Below are 24,075 nucleotides of genomic sequence, written 5' to 3' on the forward strand. Positions count from 1 at the left end.
CCTTTCCCTGTATCATCTTTATCCTTCTGCTTGGTTCACAGTTCAGGTTCTCCTTACGTCAAGGTTCGGCTTCCTTCCCAATCACTTCATTGCTCCCCTTATTCATGGATAATATCATGGTAAACACCTCTCCAGGCTTCCTCTTCCCTCAGGAACTTCACTTACCAAATGCTGGAAGTTAGCATCGCCTTTTCTAACCTCTCCAAGAATAGCTGTTGTCTCTTCTCCTAGTTCCCATTGAGTCAGGTCACTATTATGATGTCTGTTTAGCTGGGGTGTCTATTATACGCTTTTTTTTAAAATAACAGTAGACTAGGCCTGGAAAGCAGGAATAATGTTCTATTTAATCCTGTCCCAGGCCTTGCCACTTAAACTTAAACTTGCGTGAATCACTTAACCTTTTCTTTCTTTCTTTTTTTTTTTTAATTTTATTTACTTATTTGACAGAGAGAGATATCACAAGTAGAAGGAGAGGCAGGCAGAGGGAGAGGGGGAAGCAGGCTCCCCGCTGATCAGAGAGCCTAATCTGGGGCTCAATCCCAGGACCCCGAGATCATGACCTGAGCTGAAGGCGGAGGCTTAACCCACTGAACCATCCATGTGCCCCTCACTTAACCTTTTCTTAATTTCACTTTCCCAATCTAAAAAACTCCAGTTGATACCTGATCTGGACATTGTCAACTTTCTTTTCTGAGGGCCAGATATGATCTTTTTTCTGGGTTTTGGCTAAAGTTCCTCAAAAGCCTGTTTTTGTTCTAGCCTTCGGGTACCACTGATTGGACTACTGCCTGGGGAGAACACAGCCCCACAGCCCTAAACCTGGCTTCCTTCCACTACTCACCTATTGACACTTCTAAGATTCCAGTATTTCTTCTAACTCAGAGTTCACATGAGTTATGTGAGAAGGGATGACTCATGATCTTGCAAGGATAGAAAAACTGATGATAAGCAGCTAGATACTGATGTTCTAGTCCTTCCTTTCTAAGCTAATTTATAAATTCTGGTGATGCATTTACTGGCAAAAGTTCTCCCTTTGCTTTAATAAGCCTTATTTCTAAGTGCTCAGAGATCATCACTACATCTAAAAGAAGGCAAGTTGTTTGATCATGACCTTCAGATTGCTTGGTTCCTTCAAATGCCCTTAAAAATTTCAGAGAGGAAAATGTGTTTTCTTTAAGACCTAGACATTTATATAGGCTATTGATCTGAAAATAACTTATACTTGTATTGTATACAAGGATAGTATTGTTCATCAATACTACCCTTAAGTCCACCTGGTACCTAAATTTCTACTGTTAAATGAGGCTTTGTGGCAAATTTCTAGAGGAGTCTTTATGTGATGGAAAGGGGTATAACTTTTAAAAGCAGAAAGTATTCACTCAGGGCCACCTTTCCTTTTCTTTCTAAAGGTATCTTTGAATGAAGTAAAGGAATTCATCTTTTGGCGTACCTTTCAGTGCATAGACTGCCTCTTTCTACTGTGCCAAAAAGCAAACTTCAAGTCAGGGACCAGATCTCATCTGTAAAAATTGCATTCCTCCTTCATTTGTAAGGCATTTGTAAGGCAGTTGAGAATTCAAAGGAATTTTTTCCTCCAAGCACTGAATTCACAAAAAACCTTAAAAGGTAGCTTCTTGAAAGGTTTTCTAGCGAATTAGTTTGTGAGCTGAACTATGTGACTTATCATGGCTTGCACACTTTAGCCTGTGTCCCTCTTGATAAGAACTGAGAGAAACTAAGTATCACCAACCCCCCTCCAAGAAAAACACTGCAGCAGACTTAAGTAGCCACCTATAAGGACAGGGATGGGTAATAATGTAGTCTGCAATGTCAGGGAATTCTCTCTATATATATTGTTCTTTTTACTTGTTCTGGGCTTTAGATATTACTAGATGCTACTTTCCACCTGAAACTTATTTATTCTTAGGTTTTTGAATTCATATTATCACTCCTCATTTTTAAACTAGTTCATCTTCCTTGATGTCCTTAATTTTTTGATGGCGCGGAAATCAGGATTATCTTCAACTTTTCCTTTTCCCATGCTTTATAGTCAGTCAAAAAGTGCTGCCAGGCTGGGCGCCTGGGTGGCTCAGTGGGTTAAGCCTCTGCCTTCAGCTCAGGTCATGGTCTCAGGATCCTGGGATCGAGCCCCACATCGGGCTCTCTGCTCAGCAGGGAGCCTGCTTCCCTTCCTCTCTCTCTCTGCCTACTTGTGATCTCTGTTTGTCAAATAAATAAATAAATAAAATCTTAAAAAGAAAAAGTGCTACCAGGAAACAACCTGTGTTGGCGAGGATGTGGAGAAAGGGGCACCCTCTTACACTGTTGGTGGGAATGCAAGCTGGTGCAGCCACTTTGGAGAACAGTGTGGAGATTCCTTAAGAAATTAAAAATAGAGCTTCCCTATGACCCTGCAATTGTACTACTGGGTATTTACCCCAAAGATACAGATGTAGTGAAAAGAAGGGCCATCTGTACCCCAATGTTTATAACAGCAATGGCCACGGTTGCCAAACTGTGGAAAGAACCAAGATGCCCTTCAGCAGACGAATGGATAAGGAAGATGTGGTCCATATACACTATAGAGTATTATGCCTCCATCAGAAAGGATGAATACCCAACTTTTGTAGCAACATGGACAGGACTGGAAGAGATTATGCTAAGTGAAATAAGTCAAGCAGAGAGAATCAATTATCATATGGTTTCACTTATTTGTGGAGCATAACAAATAACATGGAGGACAAGGGGAGATGGAGAGGAGAAGGGAGTTGAGGGAAATTGGAAGGGGAGGTGAACCATGAGAGACTGTGGACTCTAAAAAACTATCTGAGGGTTTTGAAGGGGCGAGGGGGTAGCAGGTTGGGGGAGCCAGGTGGTGGGTATTAGAGAGGGCACATATTGCATGGAGCGCTGGGTGTGGTGCATAAACAATGAATTCTGTTACACTGAAAAGAAAAAAAAAGTGCTGCCATGTTTGCATTTGAAATGTTTCTCCAGTTCATACCCACCACTACCACTGCAAGACACATACTCATCCAATTACATTGACAGTAATCTAATTCAGGGGTCAGTAGCTAACTGCCCATGGGCCATATCTAGCTTGCCAACTATTTTGGTTTATTTAAGTTTTATTGGAACATAGCCATGTTTGTTTGTTTACGTATTATCCGTGGCTGCTTGGGTATTAAAATGGCAGACCTGAGTAATTTCAAAGCCCAAAATATTTACTGTCTGGCCCTTTACAGAAACCATTTTCTGGCCCCTGCTCTAGTTCATGCTCACATTATATGTCATCTGGGTAGTTATAAACAGCTTTCCAACTGATTTCCTTGCTGTTAGTCACTCTAACATCAGTCAATTCACCAGGTTATACCCAAGATTCTTTCTGTCTCAAACCTTAGCAAATTCCTTCTAGTCCTTCAAGAATCAGTTTGCTTATACCTGTTCTTTTACTTTGGCACAAGTATAGGCGCTGGAGATACAGTGGTGGATAAGATAATCCAGATTGTTGCCCTCACAACTTTTGTTCTTTGTTCTAGAAGAACAGATATGCAGTTAAACCAGAAGTAGAATAACAATGTGGTCTGTGTTGCATCAGGTATGCTAATTTAGGCAAACCTGAGTCTAGATTCAAATGTCAGTTCTATTCCATATCAGTTGTGTGACTGTGAGAAATTAACTGAACTTAAGCTTTAGTTTTTATATCACTACTCTGGTTTTGGTGATCAGAGATAATCCATACTGGGCACATAAACTTGTATCTGGTACATTTTCAATAATTTTAAATAATAATTACTGGGAAATTATAATTCTTTGGGAATATTGAGCAGGACCGTTTAAGCTAGTTTTATATATAGAAATTGGCTGGTATTACTAATATTTATATTGAGATCTCAAAGCAGAGTTAACAAGAAAAAGAGGAACAGTTTCTGAGAACAGAGAATGTCACATGTAAAGAATAGGAGGGGGAAATATTCCTAATTCCCTGAATGCTAAATAATTGCTGTCATGTCTATGTTCCCTAAAATGCTTTCTTTATACTGCTAATATAGTTCTCATCAAAATATATGAGTTGTAGTTTTAACAGAAAAAGGTATACTTATATTTTCATCTTATGTTTCCAGCACTTAGGAGAGACCTGGCACACTACACAAGTGCTCAAAAAGGATTGTCTAATGGGAAGTAGCATAGCTGAGTCAAACAGCATGATTTTGGGGATAATAAGAAGCCTATGCTTAATTCTGTTTCTGCTGTTAGAGAGGTAGATGATCTTGGATATATTAAATCTCTTGGGTGATCCCTCAACTTAGCTCTGAATTGTGGAAAGAAGTACCTGCCACATAGACTTGAAGGGTTTAATTAGAAAGCAAAAGTAAAACTCTTATTTCTGCATATAGTAGGTGTTTGATAAATGGTAGTTGTTATTGATAATGAAGATTTTTATGCATTCTGATCCAGGGTTTTGCACAAATCTTTAGAGGTAAAAACTGAACAGCTGAGAGATACTAGCTGATTTCATAAATATTTAGTCCAAGCAAACCTAGAAAAATATCCAGGTTTTATGCTTGATTCTTTTTATTTCATCCAACCAACATATATTTATTGAGTGTCTACTATGTGATGGGTACTGGGTAAGATGTCAGGAAATTTTCTTGGACAAGACATGCCCAGTCATGCTGTCTTAGAAGATGCAATCTAATACAACATGGTTGTCAAGCATGTAAAACATTTTGTCCTAGACCATGTTTTTAAGAGAATGTATGCTGGTGAGTAGCTGTGTACATCTCCTACATTAAAGTTAGTGAGCTCTTTCGAAGTATTTTAAATTGAGGAGGTACTAGCTGGAGCCAGATGTGCCATGTTTTATTTAACTGGGCCAATAAGAGTGAATGTGTGTTTTGTTTTTTTGCAGCTTTTTTTTTTCCTGCTTATATTCCCAAGAGAAGCCCATTCTATTATAGTAATTATTCTCTGACTCCATTCCCACTAACTAACCTTATTGGAGGCACCTTTCCTTCCCATGCATAAATTTCTGTTTCTTTTTGCTGTCTCCTTTCACTTTTCTCTACAGATCTGATAATATGACAATGAACTAATAAATAAATATTTATCATGTGGCTAATCTGTGTCCTGGAAAAGAAGGTAAAGATAAAAGAAAATAGCATATTATAAATTAGGTAAGATTGACATTTTACCATGATCTAAGCATCTTAAATGATATCTAGTCCTCACAGCAAATAATACAAGGTAGGGATTACTAAATTCATATTGTAAGTGAAAAAGTAAGACTCAAAGGTGTTAGAGTTACCCTAACTCATTCATATGGTAAGAGGCTACACTGGGATGCTAATGTAGATCCACCTGACATTAAAGTCCACATACTCTCAAGGTTCAATACCTTATGTGGGAGGCAGAATAATGCCCCCTCCCCCAAAGGTCCATATTCTAATTCCCAGAACTTATTAATTTAAAGGAGAATTAATTTTTCATATGGAATTATCCTGGATTTTCTGGGTAGTCCACTGTATTCATAAAGTCCTTTAAAGTGAATGAGGTAGGATAGTAGGTTAGAGTAATGTGATATGAGAAGGCCTCAACCCAATTTTGTTGGCTTTGAAGATGGAGGAAGGGTCCACAAGACAAGGAATACAGGTAAACTCTAGGAGTTGGAAAAGGCAAGGAAGCAGATTCTTCTCTACTTGATTTTACCATTGGAATCCATGTCGGGTATCTGGCCTATAGATAATATAAAATAGTACATTTATATCTTCAAAACTGCTAAACAATATTACATTATGACAGTGATAGAAAGCTAATATACTACTTCTCTAGGCACAAAATGATTTGAAAATTTATGCAAGGGAATGACTAAAGGCTAAATTTTTTTTTTTTTTTTTTTTTAAAGAGAGGGGAAGGAGGCAGATAGAGCAGAGGGAGAGAGAGAGAGAGAGAGAGAGAGAGAGAGAATCTTAAGCAGACTCCATGCCTGGCACAGAGCCCAACATAGGGCTCAATCCCACAGTCCTGAGATCATGACCTAAACTGAAATTGGGAGTTGGACTGAGGCACACAGGAGCCCCTAAAGGTTACCTTTTATCATTCTGTTGGAAAGGACTTTAGATCAGAACTCAGAACAAGATACATTTAGTGTCAGTTTTGGTCTCTGAATAGAACTTGATTAGAAGTAAAGAACTATAAGGGTGAATTGAAATCAGAGCTTATTAAAATAGAAAGTGAGTGTATATTATGACCAGGAATTACTCATGTCTGAAAGGAGAAAAGAAAGGGAAGGAGGAAAGAAAGAAAGGAAAGGAAAAGAAAGGAAAAACATTTAGATTGTACTATAAAAAAAGAAAGCAGATATAAATATTTTAGGGTTTTGTTTTTGTTTTTGTTTTTAATTATGGAGAAGGAAGCAGTCTGAAAACAAAAATAGCCTAACAGGAAACAGCTTTTATCATTCCTTTCAGTTCTTGGTCTTTGCATTAAATTAATCCAATGGGGAAGCTTTTCTTCTCTCTATGCCTTATCTAAGCAATCATTTCAGCTTTTTTAAAAATAAATAATACAAATAGTCTTTATGGAGATCTTGCATTCATTCATGAAGATAATAGAGCTGAATTATTTATAAAGTCAATTATTTTTGCAAAGACAGTGACTGACAAATAATGGTGAAGGAGTGCTTTGCTGGTAATTTAATTAAAAAAAATTGTGAAAAGGGGCACCTGGGTGTCTCAGAGGGTTAAGCCTCTGCCTTCAGCTCAGGTCATGATCTCAGGGTCCTGGGATTGAGCCCCACATTGAGCTTTCTTCTCAGTGAGGAGCCTGCTTCCCCCTCTCTCTCTACCTGCTATTCTGCCTACTTTTGATTTTTCTCTCTCTGTCAAATAAATAAATAAACTCTTTTTTAAAAATTGTCAAAATATCTGTGGCAGGTATTAAAATTTAACAGTAAATCTGCAGTAGATTAATAGAAACTTTTAAAAAGAGGCCTGTCTGGTTGTAACTTTGGTTAAACTGGGAAGTTGTGGGCAAATCCAGTATTAGGATATTGTCTACATGAGACGCTACGTGTTTTATAATTTCCAATGGGAATTTGGTTTTTATAGTTTAGAAAGCTCAGGCAAAGGCTCATATCCTTTTCTAGTAATAGTGGATGGCAACAGACAAAAGCAAAGAAATTCTTTTGGTTTGGTTCTGGCCTACATCAACTAAGTTAACACTAATGTGTAGAGAAAGTCAAAGTAGCTAATTTATAATGACTTCTTCTTGCTATTTATTTCCTTCTTTACTAAAAGAAAAAAATTCAAAGACTTACTTAATAATTGTTCTCAAAATATACATCTTATTTATAAAACCATTCAGTTTAAAGAGTTCCAGATGAGGAGTTGAAGGTAATAGAGCATTTTCATGTTCAGTGAATACATTTTCTTTCCCATACTGATTCAAAATTATGTAAAGGTATGTGATGATATCCATATTACTCAGAATACCTCTCAGGAGAAAAACTAAGTCCCAAAAGCTAAGAGCTAAAAGATCTGGCATAGGTTCACTAAACTCTTAAGTTTTACTGTTTTTCTAGAATTCCAAAAAGATACAATTTCTTCTCAGTAAAAACATTCCTGGGGCGCCTGGGTGGCTTAGTCAGTTAAGTGACTGCCTTCGGCTCAGGTCATGATCCCACGGTTCTAGGATCGAACCCCACATCGGGCTGTCTGCTCAGTGCAGAGCCTGATTCTCTCTCTGCCTGCCTGTGCTCACTCTTGTGCATTCTCTCTCTCTCTCTGTCAAACAAATAAATAAAGTCTAAAAAAAAAGAAAAAGAAAAAGAAAAAAAAACATTCCTTAGGTTGTCTATTTATTAGGGAGTTTAAGGATACAGAGCTAGGATTACATTTCCATGATAAGTTTTTTTTCATTTTTCTATATAAATTGAAAACTTTGTGTGCTAGATTTTTTTTTTAACTCAATGTAAAACAAGCATAGGGGCAAAGAAGTTAACAGGACAAAATATATTCAGTGGAAAGTAAATCTCCACCGTGCCACCCCTAGTCCACCTTCCAATGACAACATTTATTACCAACTTCTTAATCAGCCTCCTAGAAGTAGTTAATGTATTTATACATTAACCATGTATCCATTTTTTTAGACATTATTTTGCAATAGGCAGTATTTTGCACCTTGATTTTCTTGTTTAAGAATGCACTTCAGATGGTTTAATATCAGTATGTATAGATTTTTACTTCATTATAGTTAACAGAAGCAAATTATTCTATTAAATGGATGCATCATAATCTATTTAACTGACCTCCTGTTGATGGACATTTATATTATTTTCAGGCTTTTGCCACCACAAATAGTTCTGCAGTGAGTGAATATACTTGAGCATATGTTTCTGCACATATGTGAGTATATATGTATAAAACATTCCTAGAAGTAGAGCATGACTAAGGGGAACATGTGTTTAAATCTTTAATAAATATTTCTATATTGTTCTTGAAGGAGAGTGTACCAATTTACACTCCCACCAATGATATATGAGAGTTGGGTTTCATTGTAGTCTCTTTAAACATGGTATCAATGTTGCTAATACTTGTCAATATGTTAGGAATAGAATGGAGACTTGTTGTTTTAATAATATTTGTTTAATACATTTAATACATTTGTTTAATACATATTGAAAATACTTTTAAATAAATACATTTTTCAGCAAAAGAATCATGATAGATTGTTCCAGGTATCTTTTGCTATCAACAAACTATCCCAAAATTTAACTGCTTAACGCATTTTATTCCTATTTTATCTCCTGATTAAGAACTCTGACAGAGGGGAACCTGGGTGGCTCAGTGGGTTAAGCCTCTGCCTTCAGCTTAGGGCATGATCCCACAGTCCTGGATTCAAGCCCCGCATTGGGCTCATTGCTCAGCAGGGAGCCTGCTTTCCCCACTTTCTCTCTCTGCCTGCTGCTCTGCCTACTTGTGACCTCTCACTCTCTCTGTCAAATGAATAAATAAGATCTTTAAAAAGAGAAAAAACTCTGAGAGATATCTGGGCTTTTTCCATAGTTCTAGTATTGTGGACATTGATACTCAGATGTCCACTGATAGATGAATGGATGAAGATGTGAAAAAAAAATATATATATATACACACATATGTGTATGTGTGTATATATATATATAATGGAATATTCATATAATGTATATATATGCATAGCATATCTAATCTATAATGTATATATACTATATATATAATGGGATATTACTAAAATATAATGGAATAGATACATATATATATAATGGAATATTACTCTGCCATCAAAAATTTGAAATCTTACCATTTGCAACAATGTGGCTGGAACTAGAGGATATTATGCTAAGCAAAATAAGTCAATCAAAAAAAGACAGTTATTATATGATTTTATTCATATGTAGAATTTAAGAAACAAAACAGAGGATTATAGGGGAAGGGAGAAGAAAATAAAATAAGATGAAATTGAGGGAGAAAGAAACTCTTAACTATAGGAAATAAATGAGGGTTGCTGGAGGGAAGGTGGGAGGTGGGAGGTGGGATGGGGTAACTGGGTGATGGACATTAAAGAGGGCACTTGATGTAACGAGCATTGGGTGTTTATGCAACTGATAAATCACTGACCTATACCTCTGAAACTAATAATACATTATATGTTAATTAACTGAATTTAAATAAAATAAAGTAAAATAAAATAAAAAAAAGAATTCTGACAGAACATAACAGGAACAGCTTGTTTCTGCTCTGTGGTGTTGGGCCCTCAACTGGGTTGATTCTAATGTCTGGGACTGTAATAATGAGTTAGCCAGGGATTGCTTTGTCTCTTTTTCTCTTCTTTCTCATCTTTCTTCTCTCTTTCCTCCCTCTCTCTGCATCTCTCTATCTTTCTCCTCCATTCTTGGTGTGCAAAATACTCTGCATTTGGCTAACTTAGGCTTTCATACAGGGCTGACCCCCAAAAAAGCCTAGTGGTTAAGAACTCTTTTAGTTGTTCTTCAAAGACTATTGTGTTTGAAGACATACGTTTTTAAAATCCCTCTAATTATGTTAATTTTAAGATCTGTGAGATATTTTACTTATTATATAAGGTCTTAAAATATGATTATCTAATATAGAAGACTATGACCATTCAAAAATGGAATCCTTTGTTATCCACTGAGGTTATAAGAATCAGAATGACTGTATTTTTGCTAGTGTCTACTGGGTCTTTTCTTTCTCCAACCTCTGCACAGCTATTAATAATAGGAAAAGTCTTTATTTTTTTATGAGATAAAAGCTATAGTTTGTATCAAACTTGAATTAAAAATAGGAAATTTTTTCAGCAGCTAGTACTTTATTTCCCAACAAACCTGTTATATGTCTTCATTGGATTTGTGTTCTGATAGTATTACAGAGAGTAGTCGAATATTTACAAAGGTAGAAATACAAACTCTGCTGAGTGCTATGAAACATATAGTATGAGATTTTTGTGTGGCTTCTGGGATTAGGGGAAGATTTTTCTTAAGGAAGTAAAATTTGGAATGAGATTTGGAATGAGAATAAAGAAGAGGAATGAAGTAGGGTAAAGAGAACCAATGTAGGGAATGGGAATGTGGGGAGAGGAAGAAGTGGGGAGAGAGAAAAGCAATAGGTAGGGCATATATTTCAGGAAAAGGCCAGAACATTTACAAATTCCTTGGCATGGAAGGGAATATGATGGCTCAAGTACTAGAAAAAAAGCCATATGACTACGGAACAGAGAGTTAGAAAAGAAGGCACAAAATGAGGCTGAATCATAGCCTTTCTAATGGAGCACATTAAGGATTTGATTCTTTATTTTGAGATATGTAGGTAATAAATAACTTGAAAATGCCTCCAACTCTAGGCTTTAGGTTCATTGCTGTGTCTACTTTGAGCCCCCAACGTTTCTATAAGTTAAGGAGTAGACTAGAAAGGGGGAGCAAGAGAGACATTATCTCAGGAGCCTGGGGCCTAGACTGAATCTGGGGAGCTGGAAAGGTACTCTGGGGGTTTGAAAGAAATTATTTTAGTTTTGAAATGTTCCACTTTCAAATGGTGATTGTATTAGGGGTTAGTGCATGAGAGATGAGTCTATGTTTTTCTAGAAGGAAGGGGTTTTGTATAAGAAATTAGGTGCTTCTAAAATGATTTTAAGTATTTAGAGAAGTAGGAGTCAGGAGTTCTATTGATTTCAAGATCTAACCTCTGCAAACCAGACATCAGGATGCTACTGCCACTATGACCACAATCACTACTATCTCATACCCATGTAGCTGGTGATCAGGCACTGGAGCAAGGAGACCAGCCACCTCAAGCACTAACATCTGTTGGATCTTGGGAAAATTGGCCCCTACTCCTTTTTACCTCCCAAGTTTTGAACAAATTCATCTTGTTGACAAAAATCAAACTGCATACATACCCAACTCACAACAGAGCTGGGCTAAGTGTTTTTAGGCTTGCTGCAGTATATAAAAGGCAGTGAGAATGGATGCTAAGAGCCAATAGGTAATATCCAGTACACAATCCAGACCTCCTTTCATGAAGAGAACAGTGACAAACAAGCCAGGAGTGAGAAATGAAGACTGAGACATAGCCAACTCTCAGTGATTGCCAGCAAAAATTGATGACTGTGATCTGAGGAGAAAAAAATTCAAAATGCCTGATACTGTGTTGCCATTAAATATATACTTCTTGGATGGGTGCCTCCAATAGGCAATACCTTGTTTTCTTAATGTATTTGTGAAGAAAAAATTACACAGAATAAATATGGAGGTCAAAAAGGTGAACTTTTAAGTGTAGGATTTTTGACAGATGCGAGTGTTTGGGGCATGACAGTTCTTTCTGTTATGACCAGAGCTTTGATTCATTATTATCCTAAAAAGAATGTATCTAATTGCCTTACTTGGTTTTAAGAAATAGTGTTAATTGTCTGCAACTATATATGTCATGGTGGACAAAATGTAATTAGCATTAGAAAAATGTGTGTTTTAGTTCTTGGCTACTTCCTTGGAAAAGTTACAGCCTCTTTGTATCTCAGTTTCCTCATATATAGAATTAGGAGCTCTAGATTTAAAAATTTCCTAGTGCCTTGTGCTCTAAAATTCTAGTTGTATGCAGGCATAGCCACTGACATTCAAAAAGATGATGTATCAAATGACTTAGACACTCTTCCATTTGGTTTGAAGTCTAGAGATTGCATAGAGACTTTGATCTAATCTTTTCTTGTTGCTTTAAAGAAAGCAAGCATTTATGTGGTTTCTTTTCTCTCCACATCTCACTTATACATATTTCTTTCCATTCCTGAGGTAAAAAACATTTAGCACAATATATATATTTTTCCAGAAGAAAGTTTGCAGTCATGGAAACATTCCTTTAAATCATGCTGTGTGACCTTCCACAAAGAGCAGGATGTCCAAAAATTCTATATCCATAGAACAGTCTGTATAAAATCTATCACTAGTAGTTGGCAAATGCTATGGGAGCAGTTGAGGGCCAGGTGCTCATTTAAGACAATGCAACAATCTTGACCTACAGAGGACTCTGTCGGCATCCAGCCATTCAACTCTCTCAGAAGTCTCTTGTGCTTCTGTCAAAGAAGCAAACTCCTCTCTGATATGTGAGACTTCTTATTTGAAAAACCAATTTCATAAACAATAAAATTTCACATTTTTTAATCCTTACCAATTGCAATTGCTTGAGATTGATGCTAGGTTTTCATGGGCTGCTTTTTGAAATACGAAGAACAAAAGCGTCCCAGGCTTTGCCAGAGGTGCCAGCTGTGGCACTGCTATGAAAACTTGTATAATACTATGTTGTTCCATAAAAGAAAGTAAAAATTTGAATATGTATTGGATATTTTCCCCTTCCAGCTGCAGAATTATCTTTTTTATTTTTTTTCCTAATGCAAAGATATTTTACTTATGCTGATGCTTCTTCTATCCTTATTTGGCCATTGAAACAATTTATTGAATGCCATCTTTCTAGAAAATCTTAGTCTCTCCAGAATTAATATGCTGAGTCAGAAGCTGTTCTGTAAATCCATGAAGCAAAAACATTAGGACACATGACTACATGAAGCTTACCCTGTAAAAGGAAGATCTAGTTTCAGAATGACTACCAACATTCTTGATTCCCTTCAAAGAAACTAACTGGATATCTTATTTTCCTGCTTGATAAAACATTATTGGAGGGAGGAAGCACAATAGGATTCAGGACTTAGAAGGAATGGAGAGATATTGTTATAGGAAAAGGAGTTAAAGTAATAGGAGGGAACAGAGTCACAGAGGCCATAGGGATCAAGAGAATCTCTTGTAGCAAGATATAAAAGGATGAATACTTATCCTCCATGTCACTCTTTCTACCTCCTCCAAACTCAATCCATATTTGGCTCAATACTTCCACATTATCCTTGTTAAAACCCCTACTTAGATGTCTCAAGTTGTATGGCATTACTAATCCTACCTTTAAAAAAGTTTTGAAAGTAGCTTACTAGGAAAGTGAAGGAGAACCTGAAAGAGTCCTACACTCTGAACTACTGAAAATAGTCCCAAGAGACTGTTCATTTATTGAGCCCATGCACCATGCCATGCACTGTACTATAAGATGGGATACAAAGATAAAGTGGAAACTCACCCTGTAGAGGGCAAGTGAACAGACTTGAGAGCAGTGAACAGAACACTTACATTAGAATGAAACAAGTGCTAAATTGGAGGGATATAATAAGTGTTGGAGAAGTGAGAAATGATTGGCTAAAAGAATAAACACCAGGTGACATTTGTGTTGAAAATTTAAAGGAGTTGTGGTAGTTTATCAAGAGGTCAAAAACACAACAAATTAAAGATGAAATGGGGCCTAGGGTAGAGAATTCTGCTCAGGAGAATAGTATATACAAAATTATGAATAAACACATCCTCAGAAAACTATTACTGATTTAGTGTGGTGGATTCCAGTTGAAGACATGAGTGGTAGTTATAAAATGACTTACAGAATGAAATGGAATTTTCTACCCTTGCTTCAATAACTGTACTAATTGTTTTCTAAGTAAGAGCTTAACCTTTTTTCTTCCACTTGTTCTCCTTCCCAAACCAGTGATAAAATCTTTAGGTTCCTACAACTCCTCATGTCTAACTTTGATTTTCAAGTATATCTTTTTTATTAAGGTGGAGGTAGAGATGATAGGTGCTTTTTAGGCAAGGTAATTTTGGTAATTTAGGCAACGTAATTTTGACAGGCCATGTGGAGAGAGGACCAGGGGCTGGAATGGAGTGAGTATTGAGAAAGAGTAGCCAAACATCACCAGAAGCAATGCTTCATGGAGAATATGGAAGTGCCCTGGAGCTGCCAAAAGGGAAGATAAACACTAATAGGAAGGAGGCAGGGAAAGATGGTTAAGGGGTATGGGACCCTATTTCAACCGGTCCCCTGAATTGAGCTGGATATCTATGAGACCACACTGAGTATCTATGAAATCAGCCTGAGATATAAGAAGATATATCTGGATCTCTACAAACAGAATATTTCCAGCAGTTGTTTTTGAGGTATGAGCGGGGAGCCATGATTATATAAACAGATATCAGAAAATAAACAAAAGGGGGAGGGAGCCTCCAGGATCCTGTGCTGTGGGAGCACAGAAGTCTCCCACACTGGGGATGGTGCACAGACTTGAAGACCTGTAGCAGTGGGGAAAAGACAGCCCCCCAGACTGAAACATGAAGCTGCGGGACTACACATGTGAACTGGGGACGGCTGGCGATTTTAGAAGCACAAAAGGCAGATATGTGTCTGGATCTGGAAGCGAGGGTTGGGAGTGCTGCTGTGGGATACACAACCCAGGACAATGCAGTTTTTAGCAGCACAAACAGAAAGGGAGACAGTGTGGCCTGGAGAGTTCAGTGAAGAGCAGACTGCAATCTCTCTGTTCTGACACAGAGGTTTAGATACAGTCACTTCTTCTTTGACTCTTGGAAGAGACATGGATAAACATCAGGGAAAGCTGCCAGAGAATAAGAGCCCCCCAAAATTGGTTTTCACTGAGCCCATACCCCACCAGGGGCAGGCCAACTCTGTCCAAACAGAGTTGCCTAAGTAACAGCACAACAGGTTCCTTCCCTAGAAGACAGACTGAAAGAACAAGAGGCAAAAATCTCTAAGGTCCCTATGAAACAGGTGCATCTTGCCTGGGTTGTGGTCAGTAATTTGGAATCTGTACATTCCCTCAGCCACCCCTCAATAGAATGACTACGAAGAGGAACACATAACACAGGAAAAATTCAGAGACTGACATGTGCCACAGAACTAATGGATATGGGTATAAACAAGAAGTCAGAAACAGACTTCAGAATAACAGTTACAAAGATAATAGCTAAGATGGAGAAAAGCATTAATGGCAACATAGATTTTCTCAGAGCAGAAATGAGAGCTGATCTGGCAGAACCTAAAAATGCTTTCAATGAGATTCAATCTAATCTAGGTACTCTAACAGCTAGGGTAAATGAGACAGAACAAATTAGTGATCTAGAGGACAAACTGATAGAAAAGAAAGAAGAGGAGGAGGCCTGAAATAAACAGCTTAGAATCCATGAAAACAGAATTAGAGAAGCGGCACCAAGAAATGTGGCAATGTCAGAATTATTGGAGTCCCTGAGAGGGTAGAGAGAGAGAGGACAAGAATATATATTTGAGTAAATCCTAGCTGAGAATGTTCCTAATCTGGGAAATGAAATAAACATTTGTGTCCTAGAGGCAGAGAGAATATCCCCCAAGATCAAGGAGAGAAGACTGATGCCCAAGCATGTAATAGTGAAACTCACGAATCTTAAAGCCAGGGAAACCATCTTAAGAGCAGCTAGGGGAAAGAGATTCCTTATGTACAGAGGGAGGAACATCACAATAAATCAAAACTGTCTACAGAGACCTGGCAAGCCAGAAAGGGCTGACAAGACATATTCAGGGTACTAAATGAGAAGAACATGTAGCCAAGAATACTTTATCCAGCAAGGCTCCCATTTAGAATTGATGGAGAGATAAAGAGCTTCTAAGACCAACAAAAACTGTAAGAATATGTGACCACTAAGCTGGCCCTGCAAGAAATATTAAGGGGGGGTTCTATAAAAGGAGAAAGACCCTAAGAGTGATATAGAACAGAAATTTACAGAGACAGTCTATAGAAACAAGGACCTCATAGACAACATGATGACAATAAAGTCATATCTTTCAATAATCAATTTTCAATGTGAATGGACTAAATGCTCCCATAAAATGGCACAGGGTTGCAGACTGGATAAAAAGACATGATCCTTCTATACACTGTCTACAAGAGACTCATTTTGAACCTAAAGTTACATCCAGGCTGAAAGTGAAGGGATGGAGAACCATCTTTCATGCCAACAGATTGCAAAAGAAAGCTGGAGTAGCAATTCTCATATCAGAAAAATCAGATTTTAAGGTAATGACTATAGTTAGAGATACAGAAGGGCACTGTATCATTCTTAAAGGGTCTATCCAAGAAGAAGATCTAACAATTTTAAATATCTATGTCCCCAGCATGGGAACAGCCAACTACAAGAGGCAATTAGTAACCAAAATAAGGAGATATTGATAATGATACATTAATAGTAGGAGACCTCAATACTCCACTCTCAGCAATAGATAAGTCATCTAAGAAAAAAATTAAGAAAGAAACAAGAGTTTTGAGTGATACACTAGACCAGGTGACCTCATAGATATATATAGAACATTCCACCCTAAAACAACAGAATATATATTCTTCTTGAGCGCACATGGGACTTTCTCCAGAAAAGACCACATACTGGGCCACAAATCAGGTCTCAACTGACACCAAAAGACTGAAGAGTATTCCGTGCATATTCTCAGGCCACAATGTTATGAAACTGGAATTCAATCACAAGAAAAAGTTTGAAAGAAACTCAAACACTGGGAAGTTAAAGACCGTCCTGCTCAAGAATGTATGAGTCAACTAGGAAATCAAAGAAATTAAACAATTCATGGAAACCAATGAGAATGAAAATACATCAGCCCAACACCTATGGGATACAGCAAAGGCAATCCTAAAGGGGAAATACATAGCCATCTAAATCTCACTCAAAAAAAAAAAAAAAATCCCCAATACACAAATTCTCTTTACCTTAGAGAACTGAAGAATCAACAACCAATTAAGCCTAACCCATGTAGAAGAAGGGAAATAATTAAGATTAGAGTAGAGATCAATGAATTAGAAACCGGAAATACAGTAAAATACACCAATGAAGCTAGAAGCTTGTTCTTTGAAAGGATTAATAAGATTGATAAGCCACTGGCTAGATATATCCAAAATAAAAAGGAAAGGACCCAAATTAATAAATTTAGGAATGAAAGGGGAGAGATCACAACTGACACCAAGAAAATAGAAACAATCATTAGAAATTATTATCAACAGCTATATGCCAATAAATTAAGCAACCTAGAAGAAATGAATGCATTCCTAGAAACCTATAAACTTCCAAGACTGAAACAGGAAGTAATTGATAACCTGAATAGACCAATAACCAGTAAAAAGATTAAAGCAGTGATCAAAAATATCCCAAAGAACAAGAATCAGGGCCCTGATGGATTCCCTGGGGAATTCTACCAAACATTCAATGAAAAAATAATACCTATTCTTCTGAAGCGGTTTCAAAAAAAAAATAGGAACAGAAGGAAAACTTCCAGACTCTTTCTATGAGGACAGCATTACCTTGATCCCAAAACCAAGCAAAGACTCCATCAAAAAGGAAAATTTCAGACCCTGATGAATATGGATGCCAAAAGATCGTATCTAATAGAATCCAACAACAAGATCATATCTAATAGATTCCAACAGTACATTAAAAAGATTATCCACCATGACCAGGTAGGATTTATCCATGGGGTGCAAGGTGGTGCAACATTTGCAAATCAATCAGTGTGATTAAACACATTAATAAAGGGAGAGAAAAGAACCACATAGTCCTCTCAATTGATGCAGAAAAACATTTGACAAAATATAACATCTTTTCCTGAAAACTCTTTAGAGTAACAGCACAGAGGGAACATTCCTCAATTTCATAAAATCCATCTGTGAGGACACCTGGGTGGCTCAGTTGGTTGAGTGACCGCCTTCGGCTCAGGTCATGATCCCAGAGTCATGGAATTGAGTCCCACATCAGGTTCTCAGCTCCCTGGGGAGTCTGCTTCTCCCTCTGACCTCCCCTCTCATGCTCTCTCACTCTGTCTCTCTCTCTGTCAAATAAATAAATAAAATATTTTTTAAAAATCCATCTGTGAAAAACCCAAAGCAAATGTCATTCTCAGTGGGGAAAAGCCGAGAGCCTTAAGATCAGGAACATGGCAAGGATGCCCACTCTCACACTGTTGTTCAACATAGTACCGGAAGTCCTAGAAACAGCAATGAGACAACAAAAGGAAATAAAAGGTACTCAAATTGGCAAAGAAGAAGTCAAACTATCTCTCTTCACAGATGACATGATACTTTATGTGGAAACCTAAAAGACTCTACCCCCAAATTACCAGAACTCATATAGCAACTCAGTAATGTGGCGTGTTACAAAATCAATGCACAGAAATCAGTTGCTTTGACATACACTAACAATGTAACTGTAGAAAGAGAAATTAGAGAATTGATTCCATTTACAGTGGCACCAAAACCATAAGATACCTTGAAATTAACCTAACCAAAGATGTACAGGGTCTATATACTCTAGGAACTACAGAACACGCATGAGAGTAATCAAAGACGACATGAAAAGATGGAAAAAAAATTCCATGGTCATGGATCAGAAGAATAAACATTGTTAAAGTATCTATATGCCCAGAGCAAGCTATACTTTCAGTGCCATCCTTATTAAAATACAAATGGCATTTTTCAAAGAGCTGGAACAAATAATCCTAAAATTTGTATGTAACCAAAAGACCCTGAATCACCAAGAAAATGTTGAAAAAGAAAAATAAAGCTGGGGACATCATGTCGCCTGGCTTCAAACTATACTACAAAGCTGTGATCACCAAGATAGCATGGTACTGGCACAGTGGAACAGAGTAAAGAGCCCAGATATGGATCCTCAACTCTATGGTCAAAAAATCTTCGACAAAGCAGGAAAATTTCCACAAAAAAAGTGGAAAAAAGACAGTCTCTTCAACAAATGGTGCTGGGAAAATTGGACAGTTAGGTGTAGAGGAATGAAAACTCGACCATTCTCTTACACCATACACAAAGATAAATTCTAAATGGATAAAAGACCTCAACGTGAGGCAGGAATCTATCAAAATAATAGAGGAGAATGTAGGCAGTGACCTCTCTGACATTGGCCACAGCAACTTCTTTCAAGATATGTCTCCAAAGGCAAAGGAAACAAAAGTAAGAATGGACTTTTGGGACTTCATCAAGGTAAAAACTTCTGCACAGCAAAGGAAACGGTCAACAAAATAATGAGGCAGCCCACGGGATGAGAGAAGATATTTGCAAATGACACTGCAGACCAAGGAGTGATATCCAAAATCTATAAAGAACACAAACTCAACACCCAAAAGACAAATAACCAAGTCAAAAATTGGGCAGAAGACATGAATAGACAGTTCTACAAAGAAGACATTCAAATGACTAACAGACACATGAAAAAATCTTCATCATCATTGACCATCAGGGAAATTAAAATCAAAACCACATTGAGATACCACCTCACACCAGTTAGAATGGCAAAAAATTGACAAGACAAGAAACAACAAATGTTGGAGAGGTTGTGGAGAAAGGGGAACCCTCTTGCACTGTTGGTGGGAATGCTAGCAGGTGCAGCCACTTTGGAAAACAGTATGGAGATTCCACAAAAGTTAAAAATAGAACTACACTATGATATAGCAAGTGCACTACTGAGTATTTACCCCAAAGATACAGATGTAGTGAAAATAAAGGACACATGCACCCCAATGTTGATAGCAGCAATATCCACAATAGCCAAACTGTGGAAAGAGCTGAGATGCCTTTCAACAGATGAATGGATAAAGATGCAGTCTCAGCCATCAAAAAGGATGACTACCCACCATTTGCATAGACATGGATGGAATTGGAGGAGAATATGCTAAGTGAAATAAGTCAAACAGAGTAAGACAATTATCGTATGGTTTTGCTTTTATATGAATATAAGGAATAGCATAGAGGACATTAAGAGAAGGAAGGGGAAAATGAAGGGGGGAAATCAGAGGGGGAGAGGAACCATGAGAGTTTATGGACTCTGGGAAACAACCTGCGGGTTTTAGAAGGAGGGCGGGTTGGGGGATGAGTGAGCCTCGTAATGGTATTAAGGAGGACATATATTGTGTGGAGCACTGGGTGTTATATGCAAATGATGAATCACAGAACACTACATCCAAAACTAATGAGGTATGGTATGGTGACTAACATAATTAAAAAATCTAAAAGAAACTAATAGGAAAACAAACTGAGATATTCTTTTCCTTATTGATGGTGATATTCTACAGCTGGAGCTGTAGCAACGCAATAGGAAAAGTATGTGAGGATTTCATACCTACAGATTCATGGAATAAAGCAGAAGTTCATGTCTTCATGGAATCAGGAATGGGAGGAAATAGGAGAGGATTAGGGCCAGAGGCTTAAGGAAAGGTTGAAGCTCAGAATGATATAAAGGTTAGAGTAAGGCCCAAACTGGTGAAGTTTTTGGAGATGGAGTGAAGAATTAGAATAAAATATTAGGGATGCCTATTGATCTCCTATCTTGGTAATAATATGGTTATTGTAAAGAGTTCCTATGAAAATTTCTGCCTCCAAGCATTGCAGTGGAATATTATTTGCACTAAGTAGTATTGGTGGTGAGGCAGGAGAGGGTGTTGGGATCAGAGAGGACTTTCTGTCAGAATCAAAATTCAGTATATGTTTTCTGTGGGCAAGGGATATATTAGTTACACCAGAAAAGATGTTCTCCGAAACCTGGTGAAGGAGAGGTTTTAGCATTTGTACTGGATCCCTAGGAAACTAAAGGAAGTAGATTTCAAATTTTTAGTCAGGAAAGCATAAGCATTTTCAGGTTACATGGTTAGTTTTACACTCTGGAAATCATCAGAAATTCTCAACATCTGAATGTAATCTACGTAGTGAGCATTGATAAATATGTTTTACAAAATTTCTGTTAATTTTGCTTTTTAATATAAATCTATGTTAAGAGTGCTTACCTAGTATTTCAGATACTCTCAGGAGTTTTGGCAAATGATAAGGAGGAATACCATTCTTATTTTTCATGAAAATACTTTCACAGAGAATTCATAAAGAATTTTATTGTTTTAAATGCTATATAATTTTAGTTCCATTGTGAACAAGTATACTATGTTGATATGGTTGTGAGCAGATAAGCATTTTGCATAAATGGGTAGGAAATCATGTAATTTTTATAAATAAAAATTTATATTTTAGTTCTAAGTGTTTTAGTAGAGTTCAAAGGTAATGGGTCATTAATGGGGAAAGTCTGTAGAGGAGTCAGCACAATGGGTTACAGGAGGGTAATATGGCAACCAAAGTTCTAGGCAGAACTGCTCATAACTTAGTAGGGCGAGGAAGTATTTGAAGGGAAGGAAACCTGGTCAGAAATCTGAAAGCAATTGGCATGGTGGTTAACATACTTAAAATTCAAGGATAATAAAATTGAAACCATAAAGCAATAGTCACTGTAGAGAACAGGACATGAAGGATGAGCTCTGATGCATTCCTATAAATTTGCTATTATGATCCTAGCTTGATTTTAATGCCTCTGAGAGCAACTGAATTGTATCACAGAGCTTTGTACCCAAAACTATTAATTCCTTTATGCAGCCTTCTTGAAGGCTTCTTGTCCATTCAACAAAGAAAACTAACCTTAGGCATGTTTTCCATTGATATTCCTTCAGGTATTCTCATGGGCAGTATGGAAGCAAGGCAAAAGATCTCTTGATCATAAGGCTATAGATGACCAATCAAATGGGCCAAGTGGCCTGGGGCATGGGCTCCTTGATTCTTACTGTAATCTAACAATGGTAGCTATGCACAAATAACCTGAGAATTTCCATTTAAAATTTCATGGAGAACATAATGTGCAGCAATGCACATTTTATCTATTTTTGAAATGTTATTGCATCATATATTCATAAGAAGGGCAAATACTTTAAATGTAGTAAATATTAAAAGCATGACAGACTCTTGAAAACATTTACCAGTCTCATATAGCAGTAACTGTTAAATGTTAGTACTGAAAATGCCCAGCCAGGAAGTACTTCATCACTGGAGGAGGATTTTAAGCTGGGCACCTCCACTGACACTTTGCTTTGATTAGGGCTCCTGCCAATAGATTTGATCAATGTTCTGCTTGCCTAGTGGAACCTCCTAAATTCTCATTTGCAGCTGTCACTTTTCAGGGACTTGCAAACTCTCAGATCATTAAAGTGGCATGCCATGTGACTTAGATTTGACAGACAATCGCTTACTAAAAATATCTGTCCTGATCAGTGCTGATGTTCTAAAGGGATATTTTCAGCTTCTTGTTCTCTCTTCCTCTCTGTGATGACACTGTACCCAGTGAGTTGAAAGCAGCAGAAGAAATAGCATTATTAAAGGCAGCAGGTTATCACAGTGCACAGTCTGCCAATGGGGATTTGGGTCAGAAACAGGAATCCACGCAGTCCTGTGAAGGTCTAATATCTGTTGATCCTTGTAGCTCATGGACCTGTCACTGCATACTCCCATGCTTCCCAAATAGTCATAAGTCTTCTCTCCAAATGGCCTTTAATTAGAACTGCTGTCACTGTTGCTTGGTTGGGTAGGTTTGATCTGACTTTTTTTGGAGGCCTTTATAATCTCTCCTGGTTCATGCTCAATTGGTGTGTCAGAGATTAAGGCCTTGCATGATTCCTCAAATTGACAAGTAGTTATGGGTTATGGGCTGGGAAGGCTAGAGACATTGTGATAAATGGACCTCAAAAAACACCACTGCAAGATTAAACTATGGTCTTCTCAACTCCTCTATTACATATGTTGAGTTTTTAAGCAAGGTAGTAAAGAACAAGGTAGAAACTCACCTTTATACTGCATTCTTTTGTGAATTTTATTTGTGCTCTGGGCTTTGGAAATTTAACTGCAATTGCTATTGAAATTTATCCCTTCTAGTGTGTATCTTTATTCCTGAAGTGGTTGCTTTATAAACGTTCTTGGTGTTTTTGTTGAAAAATACTTATCTTCAAACTGAGTACCACCTCCATAAAGACTCCCCACCTGAATAGAAATGTTATTTCTCCCTATATCATATTTTCCAAGTTTCTTTCTTTTACTCCAAATTTAGAAGTTCAAGGTTGTGCTATTTAAATATTTCACCCTTACATGTGCAATGTTGTTTAACCAAATATTTTATTGTAATTACATAAACACAATGAAAATGTAATTATTTTTTCTGCCTGTGACTTCTCTGGTACTTTAGAATTAGATTGAAGGATGAGCTCTATCAGTATGCCGGAGCCCACAGGCTACCCAGCTTTCAGAGCTAATTGAGTCAGGGACTGAGAAGGTATAATTAGTGGTATCATTTTCACAATATATTTGGATTTGGATTGAAGGTTTCTTTTTAATTGACCCGCTCTGATGGGTAATGTGTAAGGAAAGTCTATGAATAATTTTTTGAGTTAAAGAATCCTACATGTACTCCCTTTCTTCTGGCTCATGTCATAAGACTGTAATATTATTTATTTTATTTTTCTTTAAGATTTTTTAAAATTTATTTCAGAGAGAGAGAGAGAGAGCACGAGCAGGGAGGAGAGTGAGAAGCAAGCTCCCCACTGGACAGGGAGTCTGATGTGGGATTCAGTCCCAGGCCCCTTAGGATCATCACCCAAGCCAAGGCAGATGTTTAACTGGCTCAGCCACCCACACACCCCAGGAGTGTAATTTTAAATCAGATTCCTTGCCTGGCACTCCACGTGAACTGGAACACTTCCCGAAATCTTGTATTTTCACATGGGAACTCTGACCTTTGTGTGACTCCTG

Source organism: Neovison vison, chromosome 2 (assembly GCF_020171115.1).
Source record: "Neovison vison isolate M4711 chromosome 2, ASM_NN_V1, whole genome shotgun sequence".
NCBI lineage: Eukaryota > Metazoa > Chordata > Mammalia > Carnivora > Mustelidae > Neogale > Neogale vison.